Genomic DNA, 14,994 nt, shown 5'->3' with positions numbered 1-14,994 from the left:
TACTACTAAATTATTATTAGTCTGTCTGTGTAGCTAGCTAAGCTTGCACAGTTGGCAAAAGGTGTACTGTTAAACAAAACTCCTATTTAGCAATAGCTCCAGGTACTGAGTGCAGTCGTCTGGGTTGTCCATAATGTCTATTGAAGTCTTCTAAATGTTTATGCTTTGATAATTCCCAACAATAAAATGTCAATGGCCACCAAGAATAAGATACTAGTTTACTTTTTGATTGGATAGGAGGACAAACTACTACTGTTGCAGGGACTATTCTGCACATCCAGAACTATGGACAAGAAATAGGGCATTGGTTATGAATTGTAATAGGCGCAGTTAGACTTTCCACATACCTCAGTCATAACAGAAGTTGAACCCCCAATCTCCTTACTGACTAGCTATTGTGTCAGAGAGTCATTATTTAGCTCCCGAATGCAGCGATGATCCTCAATGATTACACAACCCAGAACATAAGACTATGGAGTCAGAGTCCTGACCTCTCAGAGTCACGGACTCATGCTTGCAAATTGCAAACCCTTTCGCTCACTCACTCATGACCAAAAACCACAGAGTCTATGTAAGTTTTAAAGCTTTATTAAAAGTAAATCAACTAGCTCTGTGTGTACTCTGTAAAAATTAAAATTGTGCATTATATAAAAACATTTATTAAAATCAATGTCAAATAACAAACAGTGAACAACTGAAAAGTGGCTGATTTCTCACATTAATTGTGGGACAGCCCTCACCTGGTTGGAACTTAAAGTCTTGGTGGGGATGAACCGTTGATGACTCCGCCTAAGATATGATGATGTTCTTGTTCGTAGAAGGGAAGCTTCTGTCTGTTATGAGAAAAATTATGCGTGTTTAAAAGCAAGCTTTCATCAGTTGTGCCAAAAAGTGTAGCATCACATGTTATGGCTAAGCATAAATAAAAAACACCCTTCCCTGAAGAAAGGGACATTTTTAGTTTAGACTAGAGAGTCACAAGTTAATAAAGTTGTTTATGTAGTACTAGTAACATTTTTTTATTCCTAGACAAAATAGGGAGTGGTGTATATGGCATCTAAAAATATTAAATGTATTTTCTAGGCGTAACACCATCGGCACAGCCATCCACCAGTGCCGGGGCCAGCGCGGAGGTGGACACTCCAGGGGCAGATGCGGTGCCACAGCCAGCAGGAACTGCTGTGGGGGATGCCACGGTAGTGGTGGGCAGTGGTAAGCTGTTATATTCCTTACTTATTTAGATTGCAGACTGGGCTCTCTGCAGGGGTGTATATGTTGTACAGTACAAGTACACTTTACTGTTAAGAAGACTTACGAATTTAGAACTAAGTTTTTGTCAACCAGGTAGAAGACAGTCACCCTTGACTTCTCATTAGCAATAGCATTAGCGGCGGGAGTTGACCAGTAACCAATGGCCTCCTCTAAATTTGACTTCAACTCAGCTGTGAAAGTTTTATCGAGAAGCCAAGTCAGATCAGAGATGAACTTGTCGGATGGGATGAACGAAAAGGGAAAGAAGGGTGTAAGGAAGGACAAGCGAGTTAAAATTAATGACTGGCAAAGAATGATACATGTTTTTGAATGCTGCCCGAGGTGGCTGGGAATCTGATGCATGGCCGGTTGAAGGCTGAAGCAAGGATGGGTGGAAGGAGAAAGAAAAGAGGACTGCCTGGGTGGGTGAAGCAGAATTTGTATCTGTGCGCAATATATCCTTTGGTTCAAATTCAAATGCAAGTCAAGCACGGATGCATGGCTGGCGGTTTACAAAATAAAATAAAAAGGTTGTATTTCGGTGAGAAAAAGGAAGGTTTGTCCAGTTGAGACATTATGAAGAGCGATTGACATTTACTTTGAATGGATGGATGCCTGGATGGTATCTTCCTCATAGATAGCATAGGTGTATGTAGACAGAGTAGATGGTCACTAGATGAAGAGTGTTACTTTGAAGAGCATGTAACTCCGCACCTCCGTGCCAGAGTAGCAAAGCCGAAGAAAGAAGTTGTAATTTTTCAGAATACTACCATGACTAGTAACAGTAGTTTGCAAGCACAGCTTATATCCGGCGATTATGGGGAGTCGGGGACCACTCACTGCCTCTGTTAATAATTTTTTTACAACTCTGTCATTGACATAGATGTTTGGCCTATCGGGGTTCCGTCAATCAAAAACAAAGCACCTAAAGTCATCCCATATGTAAGCAAATATCCTGTGAAGGAGATAGATGATCATATTATCTTCTTCATTTTCCTTTTGTAGTAGTCAGGGGCAGGCCAGGGTGAAAGTTAAATTAATTGAGCAGTAGCCCTTGTAACAGAGTATGGCCAGTGCCACCCGTAATAGAAAAGTAAGAGCTTCACCACCTGCATGTACTGCAAGTCTGTGTCATCATGGCTTGCGTCTGTTTTTCTTGGGTGCAGGTTGACTGCGCTGGCATTATGCCGGCTTCCACAAGTTTACTTACCAATTTCGCTAAACCAGAGAGAAGAAGAAGACTGGTGTACTGTCTGAGTCTATTGTAGTGAGTCTATATAGTGCTAGTAGAATTCCTGAAACTCCCACTAATGTTAGAGTAGAGGCCCACGAAGTGGGAGGTTAGATCGATACATGCCACAAATGTTATGTACTGTGCTTGCAAGTTGCTAGTGCTACTGTGACACAACTTTCTGCTGAATTATTTTGTGTTAATCTTAAAGAGCATTGGTTACAGTATCTTTTTCTTTCTTCATATAGATGCTCCTTCCAAACTAACAAGGAAGGAGTTGGCTAGACGGGCCCGGAAACGGAAGCTGGAGGCAATTGTCGTCGAATATCGGCGGCTGGTGGCCCAGGAGGAGGAGGACACGCAGTCGCAGTCGACAACCTCCACAACAGCTGCATCCTCCTCCACTGTCCCTGGGTCATACGGTCAGCGTAAGCCTTCAGCGGTACGGAGCCGTGGTCCGGCAGCCACCCGCCGCCGCCAAGCAGCAAAAAAATCAGCTGCCCCCCACAGTACCTGCAGGTGCAAGGCTCGTGTGCACCGCTTGACCCACAGAGTGTCCAACCTTGAGCAGGAGGTTGCGAGGCAGAAAGCCCTGCTCAAGGACCTCCGGAGAGAGCTGCGTGACCACCTGGCCACAGGACACCGCCGGCGGAAGTAGAGGAGAGACTGTCCCTTGCCCCTTTTTTAAAGTCTTTTGGGGGGGTGGGAATTGGGCGTAGGTGTTTTTGGACTTTGGGGACTTTGACTTCATGGACATTCGTTGGGGTTAGAGAGGGGGGTCGGATAGTTTATTCATGTTAGGGCTCCAATAATTATTTATTTCTACTTAAACATAGCATACGCGTTTTTTTTTTACTGTTTTGTGGGGGAGGCGAGGGGGTTAACTGTACAGTTGTTTTCCTGAAACTTAACTGGCTGGTTGATTCAAATTGTCTAATCGCCCAAATTTGTACAAAAGTCCCACTGACAGAGTTAGTGAATTCAATTGGCCTACTACTTTACTAGTACTACCGTCAGTCTCTTCTCTCCTCCTACTCCATTATTCTTCCTCCCCCACAATGCTTATCTTACCTGTGATTCGTGTTTGAGAATAGGGCTAGGCACAGGGCTGGCTGCATGGCAAATGGTGATTAAGGTTGGCTATGGAATCCTGGACGGATGAAATGGCATCGTTGTGGTGGTAGTAGTAGTGGTACACACTGGCAGTAGCAGCACATGTAAAAAAAGGAAATTAAACATTGAGTGACCTGAGCGGAGCCTTAGAACAGTATTTATTATTATTATTATTATTATTACTGAATTTTATATAGCGCCTGGTTACCCTTGGGCATCCCCGCGCTTATCCAGAGAGGTAACGCCACCCTACTAGGCACAGAAAATTAGGCAGGAAAGAGATAGGTTTTTAAAAGTTTACGGAAACGTAAAAAACTCGGTTCCGAACGCAAGTAAAAAGGGAGAGAGTTCCACAGGGTGGCCACGTTTATGGAGAACCTTCTATCACCAGTTCTTGCCTTCCTTGCCCTCAAAACCTGCAATAGGTGTTGATGATCAGAACGGAGGGAACGGAAGGCCTTGTAAGGTTGAACCATATCCCGAAGGATCGGAGGGCCTTTCCCCTGCAAACTTTTGTGGGCCAAACAAAGTGCCTTAAAGCTCACCCTCTCCCTCACAGGGAGCCAGTGTAGCGCCTTCAGCGCAGGGCGTGCTGACTGACGCCTGGGAAGGCCCGTCAGGAGCATGATAGATAGTACAGTACACAAGAACAGTGCCATAAATTGTAGCCTAAGCAATGCTAAAGTATTCAAAATATAACTACTAGTTGCATGGAGTATGGGTACTACAAGAGATAGTACTGAAGGTGAAGGACACAGCAGCGTAAGCATTCGTGACGTCTAGGAGGAGGATGCTGTAGATGATCAATCCACTTGATGGCACACATGAAATTCTGACTTGATTTGCAAATACTCATGGGTGTGTGTCAAGCAGAATAAGAATAAGAATATATCCTTGGATTCCTTCACCAGCCTTGAAATTGATTTTCTGTTGCTTTGACCTTATCCTCCCCAGCAAGTGTGTGGAATTATTGTTGTCATTTAGTCACACGTCGATGAAAACCACACTGCCCGGGGGAAGATGGTTAGGGTCTGAAAATTGGATGGCGATGGGGTTTTTGGGAAAGTTTTGTGGAGAGAGGAAAAAAACACAGCATGGACAAACAACAAATGAAGAAAAACAAATGTTTGGATACGAAGATATCCATAAATCTTTTAAGGGACATAAAAGAAGTTCACTGCATGGATGATGAAGTTGTTTGCTAAATGGATGGTTAAGTTACTGAAAAGTAGTACTTACTACAACTTACTAACTATGAATAAACAATTTGACTGTACAGGGCTGCAGTAATTACGCAATTTCACTTGCCTACCTGCCCTCAGAGAGAATAAACACTTATTAGTACATTAAATTAGTTTTAAAAATAGCAAAGAAACTTATCAAATAGCTGTAGGGATGAATTTGAAGCAGAGAGCAAACAAACAGAGTCACACTCATAGAAGTTCACAACAATAACATTCTTTAAAAGATAAGGAGAAGTGAAGAGGATACTGTAACTGTATGTTGTAGTTGTCCTGTTCAGTTTGGGAAGTTGCATGCATCCAGCCATTCCTCTTATTCGAGTTACTCCTCCATTTCATCTGACGCTCCGTTGATCAATCTTGGTGACCAGACACACTGTCCACTGCCTGCCTGGCGGATGGGGAAGTGCGGATTGCTAATGGTAAGCCTGAGTTAATGTTTTACCATCGCAACAGGGTAAAAGCCGGCCTGTAATTGTTGAGGGAAAAAAGGAAGTGATATTAAACACCACGGAGAAAAAATATAAGGTACGGTGTGAAGTGCAAAAATAACACTTTCAGTTTCAGAGGCAACAGCATTACATACAACAAGCATAATTTCTAAAGTGTGTACTCTGAGTCTCCTTTTCAAGGATAATATTTAGCACACAGCAGGCCAAGGCCATGCAGACAGTAAAGGGAGGCACCACTGAGTGAACCAACCTGATGTAGCATAGCTCTTTGACACTGACAGACAAAGCATATCTAATTGTATGCAGCAACCCACATAGCTGGAATTTTACATGAACTGCTGTCTGGACTCTGGCATAACAACACTACACTGGCTCGACCACTCCATACCACGGCTAGACAGACATGTAGTTCTGCTGTGGTTGTTGTTGACTTGTTAACCTGTTTGCCACTCACAAAATGGCCATAGTTCTTCCATAAACCGGCGATGATGATCCAGCATCCATCCCAGTGAGTGACTGTAAAGAATAAAGATAATATGTAACTTTGATCATCAAGACTCATCATCATTATGGTATATTGGCAAACTCAATGTTGTTCATGCAGTCACAGTCTACACACAGTGAGTCCAAGGACATTTTCCATATTAAAGAATGCAACGTAGTGGCCCCAGCAGTAGAATTGCAATTTGAATTAAACAAGGTAAAAACAGAGTAGACTTGAGTTAGATTTAGTGTGTAAAAGATTAAATATTAACGGAACACATATGATTCATTTCATGCACAACAAACAAACAGCAATTGCTTTCAACAGAACCAGACAGCCAGTGTTGTCCACCGCATTCCATCTCATTATTCATTACCTGTTCCACTTTTTGTCCGCATCTTATTCTTAAAGTTAAGGCCCACAGGGCAGCCTCTCATGTCATTTTCCGAATTAACAGTCAGCATCAGCAATAAGCATACAGTCAGTAATTCCAGTCCCACTTCTTTTGAGGGGACTCGTCTATGAAGCGACAGTTTCTTGATTCTGCGTAATCCAGCCATCTGCCTTGAGGGAAATGGATAGGGGGAGTCTGGAGGAGGAGGATAGAGGAGCATGACTGAGTTGTGAAATTGTGAACTTCAGGAATGCATACAGCGGCACCTTCAATAAGGAAATAAGACGAAGACAGTGCTGGTGATGGATTTGTTGTGATTAGAGTTTTCATGTGGTAAAAGTTGCAAAACAAAGAAAGACACACAGGAACAAAAGTGAATAAGGACAAAAAAAAAGAAGTCAGTATTTCAGACCTAGGTCGGTGTCAGAGAAATAGAGCTTGTCCTCAAACTCTGTGACTTGCAATGGGAGTAGGTCAGCTAACAGAGAAGCACTTCTGTCACCTAAGTCAGTGTCCTACTCTTCTTCCTGCGTGGATTCACATATTTTGTAATCTGGTGGTGTGAAGTGCTAAGTCATCTTGATCATTGTTAACCTCTCCACATTTTTGGGTGAGAGGTAGGTCCTTTTTGAAGTTACAATGGCACCAACAGCACTGAAAACACGTTCAGAAGACACGCTTGCGAGTGGGCAAGACAAATAATTTAGAGCCAGCTTGGTGATCAGTATCCATTGACCCCTTTTCCCATACCAATACATCAATGGGTTGTGATCAACGTAGACCTCTGTTGGGTCATCCAAATAGGCCTGCACCATCCACTCAAGGTCATCCAGGGCTGCTCCACTTTGCATACCATCTGTGGCCTTTGCATCAGCAATGGAACGAGCAAACCCTTGATGAGTTATCCAATCGGCTTCCGACAATATTATGGCTGGGCCTGGTGCAGGTGAGGATGATGATGATACGGTTGCTGCTGTCGGTAACAGCTCTGAGGGAAAGTGACTGCCTTCGGCCACAGAAGTGGACCTTGACGCCGGATGGCCTGCTGATTCAGTAGTACTTCTGCCGGTTCATTCAATTTCCTGCCGATCTTTTTTGAACCGAGTGGTTGACAGAGCTAGCCAATGTTTGTACTTTGAAACATCTGCTTCTTTAAAAGGAATGAATGTATTGCTGGTCAGTGCCTTTTTGTACCGTGGATCCAGAATAGCGGCACAAATGTAATGTTGATCACAATGTATTTCATTAAGCCTTGCATTGTCAAGTAGGCGGGTTATTAAGCTCTCCGCCAACTGATATGCGTCTTGCTTGTCAGTATCATCTTTTAACGTTGAAGACACCACCTTCAGTTGGTTCTCTAGCATGCGCAACAATGGGATAGCTTTGCCCAAAGTACAGTCCTCCCTGCTGACTTCACGCGTGAAGACCTCAAAAGGACGAAGCATGTCTGTCAGGCTTGCAGCTAGCTTCCATTCCTCCAACACTAGCCTCATGTCTTTCATAATAGAACCCAGTGCAAAGACATACTCATTAATTACCCCCCACACTCAGACAGATGCTCAAGCATGTAGAGGGTTGAGTTCCAACGTGTTGCCACCTCCTGGATGAGTCCTTTGACTGGCAGTCTACATTCATGTTGCATGCTCCTCAGCCTCTTCTGGGCCTTAAAAGAATGGCTGAAATGTGTGCCGATTCTTCGGCAGGTGGTGAGTAACTTGCTGACTGTGATTTCTTTTTTCAAGAAATCTTGCACTACAATGTTAATACTGTGCGCCAAACACGGCACTCTGAAATAGCCACCTTGCTGCATGGCCTTAACTATATTACTGCCATTATCCGTGGAAACATAACCAATCATGCGATTTCTTGGATGCAGCCATTCATAGACCTTCCTCTCAAATTCCTCCAAAAGGTTAGGTGCAGTATGAGATTTCTCCATGGCAAATATGGCTACTGTTGCATGTTTCCGAGTAGCTTGAAAAACTGTGTCTGTATCAACACCTGCTTTTAACTTATCTTTAACACCTGCACAAGAGACCCAGTGTGCAATGATGCACATGTAATCAAGGGCTCGGCAACTGGTCCACATGTTTGTTGTCAGGTGGATAGTGTGAACAGCACTCTTCTGAATAGCTGAGCCAATCACCCCCAGCACATCTTGATGTAGTGCTGGAACAGCAACTCTGGCAAAATAGTTCCGGCTAGGAACCTTCCATTTAGGGCAGACTGTTGCCACAATTTCTAGAAAACACACCCCTTCCACGAAAGGTACAGCGCTGGCATTTTAGCCAGCTTTGCGTTCAAATGGCGCACCCGACTAAAACATGCTTTTAATGGTGGTCTGGACCATTTTCATATGTGATGAGGAGGATCCAGACCTCTTCAACCCAGTTAGGCTCATTGATGTACTTTTTCTCATTGGTGTCTCTCCCAGACTCTTAGTGTGCCTCATAGATGTTGTTGGGGTAGAGGGTGTGGGCGCTACCACTGCAGGGCTGCTGCCAGGGGTACTGTGTGTAGCAAAAAAAATGTCTGTCGCTTCTTCACGTCCCCCCTGCACGATCAGGCCCTCGTCATCATTAGATGCAATATCAATGGATACATTTGGATTTGTTGTACTTTTGACTGACCAGATCTTACTTAGGTGCGCCATCCACTGGATAGTGTGGTGTTTTAGGAGATGACCTCTCTGGTCTCCAGTACCATAGTTGGTACCAAGCTTACCCCGACTAACTACAGTTTTACAAATCGAACAAATAACTAGGTTTTCCACCTTTTTACTAAAACTAAAGAAGTCCCAAACTAGGGAGTTGAGATTTCTGGTGGTGGTGGTGGAGGTGCTACTTTCAATGCCAGAGGAGGTGGAGGATGGGCGTGGCCGAATTTTACTCTGTTGTGCACTTACAGTTACAGTACCACTACTTGAGGTAACGGAGGTCGAGCTGGATGGAGGTCCCTGCCGGCCCTTCTGAAGAGAAAATATGGCAGCTGTAGATCGTGTTGGTGTAGTAGTTACTTGTGTTGGTGGTGGTACCAGTGCCACGCCGCCCACATCCCGCTCAGCAGCAATTCGGGATAGGGTAAAAATGTCTGTGTGCTGCATGCCCGCTGGGGCTGGAGTGACGACTGTGATGACTGGGTCGTCATTGTCAGACTGTTCATCAGCAGCAGAATAAACCACTTCTACTTCTTTTCGTCGTCATCACCCATAAGTGAAAGCCTTTGCGGGAACCTTCTTTTTAGGCTTAGCTACCTATGTCGGCTCATGGCGTGCCTCCCTCTCAGACTGCATTGGTGGGTTCCAATCAAGATCAAGGTCATCAGAAGGGGGGGCTTGAAGAAGAACTTGTAGTAGCCCTCCTTGACCTTTTTCTTGCTGGGGATCTGGAAGACAATGGATCATCAGGAGGAGTGGCTTGCTTGGATGATACCTCCGCTTGAATCTCGATTTCCTGATATGCCCATACTTCTGGAGGAACAAGCATTGTGGGCAGTTGTGCCTCTCCATGCGCCTCTCCATGTGCCTCTACTTGCACCTCTACTTGCTCCACTCCTTGCGCCCCTCCTTGCGCCTCTACTTGCGCCACTCCTTGCGCCTCTCCTTGCGCCTCTCCTTGTTGCACCTGTGGTTGTCATTGCGGCTGTAGTTGAACACTCATCAGATGAGTTACACCCTACGTTGATTGGATGCTACTTTCTTGTGATGAGTCAATGCCAACATCACTGGTCGATGGTGATTGAGCAAATAAAGTGACTGCCTCTGCGGCACTCATGGCCTTGGGCCCAACTTGGCGTGGTGGCACTGAGACCAATGAAGCTGAGGTGCTGCTCCCAGCTTGGTCACCGCTGCTGCAGGCGTAGTTTCCCCCCCCCCAAAAAAGTGTCTGTGGGCACACCAGTCTCCTTGGTAAGTGGCGCCACTTGCTTCTTCTGCTCCTTCTTACTGGCAGTGGCACTGGCAACTTTCTTGGTACAGGAGCTACAGCCACCTTTCTTTGGGCCCATCTTCTTCAGATGTCAGAACAGCAGGCCGCAGTTGCACAAGTCGCAGAGTTGCCTGTGACCACATGTGAAGTCACATGACGTTGTGCACACACCGCAGCAAGACTTCTTCCTGGCATTGATGATGAACGATGAGGATGATTTGTGGTTCTCTTTGTGCACCTAAAAGCAAAGGAAGCCAGAGGAACATCAGTTAAATAAATGTTGCATATGTTGTGCTTCAATTAATATTTGCAACTAGTCATTTATTATTATTACAACACACCCAAAAACGGAAAGACCAAAAATAAAAACTGCAATTATTTCTTTCAAAAATGGATGTTTACATTTATAGAAGAGAGACCACACAGAGAGAGTTGTTTCATGCACCACTGAATACCCCTGGACATAATGGATGAAAGGAGGCAGACTGGGTGCAGGCCTATGGCACAAAGCACACTGCCTGGTTTCAAAATGGCCCCTTGATCCCCAGCCACATGACCAGGCCCTGCCTTGGACCAGGCCTCAAATTGCCCCCACCCACATGGCCAGGCACCAACACACCCCAAAAAAGCGAAAAACACACAAAAATCACCACAATCCAATGCCATCCATGCCCTAAATGATGTTTAAATTCAAGGCACTCCACAGAAAGCCTTGGTCCATGCACCACTGAGTACCCCTGGGCATAATGGGTGAAAGCAAGGCAGACTGGGTGCAGGCCTATGGCACAAAGCACACTGCCTGGCTTCAAAATGGCCCCTTGACCCACACCCACATGGCCAGGCCCTGCCTGGACCAGGCCTCAAAATGGCCCCCACCTACGTGGCCAGGCCCCAACAACACCCCAAAAAAGCGAAAAACACACACAAATCACCACAATCCAATGCCATCCATGCCCTAAATGATGTTTAAATTCAAGACACCCCACAGAAAGCCTTGATCCATGCACCACTGTGTACCCCTGGGCATAATGGATGAAAGCAAGGCACACTGGGTGTAGGCCTATGGCACAAAGCACACTGCCTGGCTTCAAAATGGCCCCTTGACGCCCCGCCACATGGCCAGGCCCTGCCTGGACCAGGCCTCAAAATGGCCCTCACTAACATGGCCAGGCCCCAGCAACACCCCAAAAAATCAAAGAACACACACAAATCACCACAATCCAATGCCATCCATGCCCTAAATGATGTTTAAATTTAGGACACCAAACAGAAAGACTTGATCCATGCACCACTGAGTACCCCTGGGCATAATGGGTGAAAGCAAGGCAGACTGGGTGCAGGCCTATGGCACAAAGCACACTGCCTGGCTTCAAAATGGCGCCTTGACCCCCAGCCACATGGCCAGGCCCTGCCTGGACCCGGCCTCAAAATGCCCCCCACCCACATGGCCAGGCCCCAACACATCCCAAAAAAGCGAAAAACACACAAAAATCAACACAATCCAATGCCATCCATGCCCTACATGATGTTTACATTCAAGGCACTCCACAGAAAGCCTTGGTCCATGCACCACTGAGTACCACTGGGCATAATGGGTGAAAGCAAGGCATCTGGGTGCAGGCCTATGGCACAAAGCACACTGCCTGGCTTCAAAATGGCCCCTTGACCCCCAGCCACATGGCCAGGCCCTGCCTGGACCAGGCCTCTGAATGGCCCCCACCCACATGGCCAGGCCCCAACAACACCCCAAAAAAATAAAAAAAACACACACATATCACCACAATCCAATGCCATCCATGCCCTAAATGATGTTTAAATTCAAGACACCAAACAGAAAGACTTGATCCATGCACCACTGAGTACCCCTGGGCATAATGGATGAAAGCAAGGCAGACTGGGTGCGGGCCTATGGCACAAAGCACACTGCCTGGCTTCAAAATGGCCCCTTGACCCCCACCCATATGGCCAGGCCCTGCCTGGACCAGGCCTCAAAATGGCCCTCACCTACATGGCCAGGCCCCAACAACACCCCAAAAAAGCGAAAAACACACAAAAATCACCACAATCCAATGCCATCCATGCCCTAAATGATGTTTAAATTCAAGACACCCCACAGAAAGCCTTGGTCCATGCACCACTGAGTACCCCTGGGCATAATGGATGAAAGCAAGGCACACTGGGTGTAGGCCTATGGCATAAAGCACACTGCCTGGCTTCAAAATGGCCCCTTGACCCCCAGCCACATGGCCAGGCCCTGCCTGGACCAGGCCTCAAAATGGCCACCACTAACATGGCCAGGCCCCAGCAACACCCCAAAAAATCAAAGAACACACACAAATCACCAATATCCAATGCCATCCATGCCCTAAATGATGTTTAAATTCAAGACACCAAACAGAAAGACTTGATCCATGCACCACTGAGTACCCCTGGGCATAATGGGTGAAAGCAAGGCAGACTGAGTGCAGGCCTATTGCACAAAGCACACTGCCTGGCTTCAAAATGGCCCCTTGACCCCCAGCCACATGGCCAGGCCCTGCCTGCATGGGCGTCCGCAGGGGAGGGCAAGGGGGGGCACTTGCCCCCCCCTGGAACATCGGTCCATCACTATTGACAGCCCCCACAGTGGTGTTTGTCTGCAGGGCCGTCAATTTTAAAAACGTGAGAAAGCGCTTGCAATGACGGTCCTGCTGATGGGCAAGAGAGAAGGCCCGGGCCTGGCTGCTCCCACAGCTTGAAGCAGAGGCGCACCTAGAGTCAAATGTCGGGGGGGGTGAGGGGGGGTACATTTTCAAGCAAAGGAAGAGTGGAGCTGCAGCCAGGGGCCCTAGGAAGGGATGAAAACCATCAAAGCCTCATTAACGCCAGCACCGAATTACACAATTCGCCCAGAGATGCAATGGGTGTGTCTGCCTGTTTTTTGCGAGATCAATTGGAAAGTCCTTTTGTGCACTCGTGATTTATTCGTACTCAAGCTATATTCCTTTCTTTTGTTGGTGCTACTACATCCTGGTACCTACTCTTTAGGTGCCCTTTCGTATACCCTATCGTGTGTGGTGCAGACACTTCTGTTCCGATGGATGTTTGCACTTTTCAGCGAACATTAAAGTTTCATCAATTTCTTTTCCATGGTAATAATCAGTTTTAATTCATATTTTGGTTTCCATTGTTAACTGTTGTTATACTTTTTTAATATATCCATTATTTCTAAAATAAAATAAAATAATGGATATATTAAAAAACAGTTAACAATGGAAACCAAAATATGAATTAAAATATTTTGTTGACAACTGAAAAAGAGTTAAAACTGAACAGAAGTGTCTGCACCACACACGATATGCCTGTTTGTTGCACCATAAGCACTAGTATTACAGAAGGGTCTGCATATGAGATGGATTAAAGAGTTTACGCCTTGAGCTCCAAAGGGGCAGTCCCTCATGTTCATTGCAGCATCGAGTGTAGCCCCTGGACCACTGTCTGTACTCACTGTCGCCTGCCATGATTCACTAAGGGAAAGCTGTCCCACAGGGACAACTTTTCTTTTCTGAATCATGTACCAACTGCAGCTCAGTGTTGGTATCCGATCAACGGTTTGCGACTGCCATTGCGTTTGAAAACCATTGATATATGTCATTGTAAATTGCAATTTGAAGATAGCTCCCTTTCCACTGCGCCTCCAAATTCCAATATGAAGTAAGATGCAGAACCCCTTTTGTCAATCATGAAGGTTATACACAACTCTAAAAAGGGGTTTTGCAGTAGCAACCACTGTGATGCTGCAAATTGTAAGCTTTATGACCACAACATCCTTTTGTATTTGAGGGCCCTAGTTATTTAGATAAAGCAGGATGTGCGTGAAAGGAATGACGTTACAAATGGGTAGTGCCTTTAATGCTCTGGAAATGCTAGGATCTCCAATCTACCTCTCTACCTCTCTCTCTCTACCTCTCTCTCTACCTCTCTACCTCTCTCTCTCTACCTCTCTCTACCTCTCTCTCTACATGTCTCTCTCTCTATGTCTCTCTTTACCTCTACCTCTCTCTCTACCTCTCTCTCTACACCTCTCTACCTCTCGCTCTCTCTACCTCTCTCTCTCTACCTCTACCTCTCTCTCTACCTCTCTCTCTCTACCTCTCTCTCTACATCTCTCTCTCTACCTCTCCCTCTCCCTCTCTCTCTCTCTCTCTCTCTCTCTCTCTCTCTACCTCTCTCTCTACCTCTCTCTCTACCTCTCTCTCTCTACCTCTCTCTCTCTACCTCTCTCTCTCTACCTCTCTCTCTCTACCTCTCTCTCCACCTCTCTCTCTACCTCTCTACCTCTACCTCTCTCTCTCTCTACCCCTCTCTCTCTCTACCTCTCTCTCTCTTCCTCTCCCTCTTCCTCTCCCTCTCTACCTCTCTCTCTCTCTACCTCTCTCTCTACCTCTCTCTCTCCCTCTCTACCTCTCCCTCTACCACTCTCTCTCTACCTCTCTACCTCTACCTCTACCTCTCACCCTCTCTCCCTCTACCTCTCTCTCTCTCTCTCTCCCTACCTCTACCTCTCTCTCTCTACCTCTCTCTCTACCTCTATTACTCTACCTCTCTCTCTCTCTCTCTCTCTCTCTCTCTCTCTACCACTCTCTCTCTCGATCTACCTGTACGTCTCTCTACCTCTCTCTCTCTCTCTACTGCTCTCTCTCTCTCTCTCTACCCCTCTCTCTCTCTCTACCCCTCTTTCTCTCTCTACCTCTCTACCTCTACCTCTCTACCTTTCTCCCTACCTCTACCTCTACCTCTCTCTCTACCTCTCTCTACCTCTCACTCTACCCCTCTCTACCCATCTCTACCTCTCTCTCTACCTCTCTCTCTCTCTCTATCTCTCTACCTCTCTCTCTCTACCTCTCTCTCTCTACCTCTTTA

The sequence above is a fragment of the Lissotriton helveticus genome, chromosome 8 (genome assembly GCF_964261635.1).
Source record: "Lissotriton helveticus chromosome 8, aLisHel1.1, whole genome shotgun sequence".
Classification (NCBI taxonomy): Eukaryota; Metazoa; Chordata; class Amphibia; order Caudata; family Salamandridae; genus Lissotriton; species Lissotriton helveticus.
The sequence above is the reverse complement of the archived record's forward strand: the minus strand, read 5'-3'. Positions refer to the sequence as shown.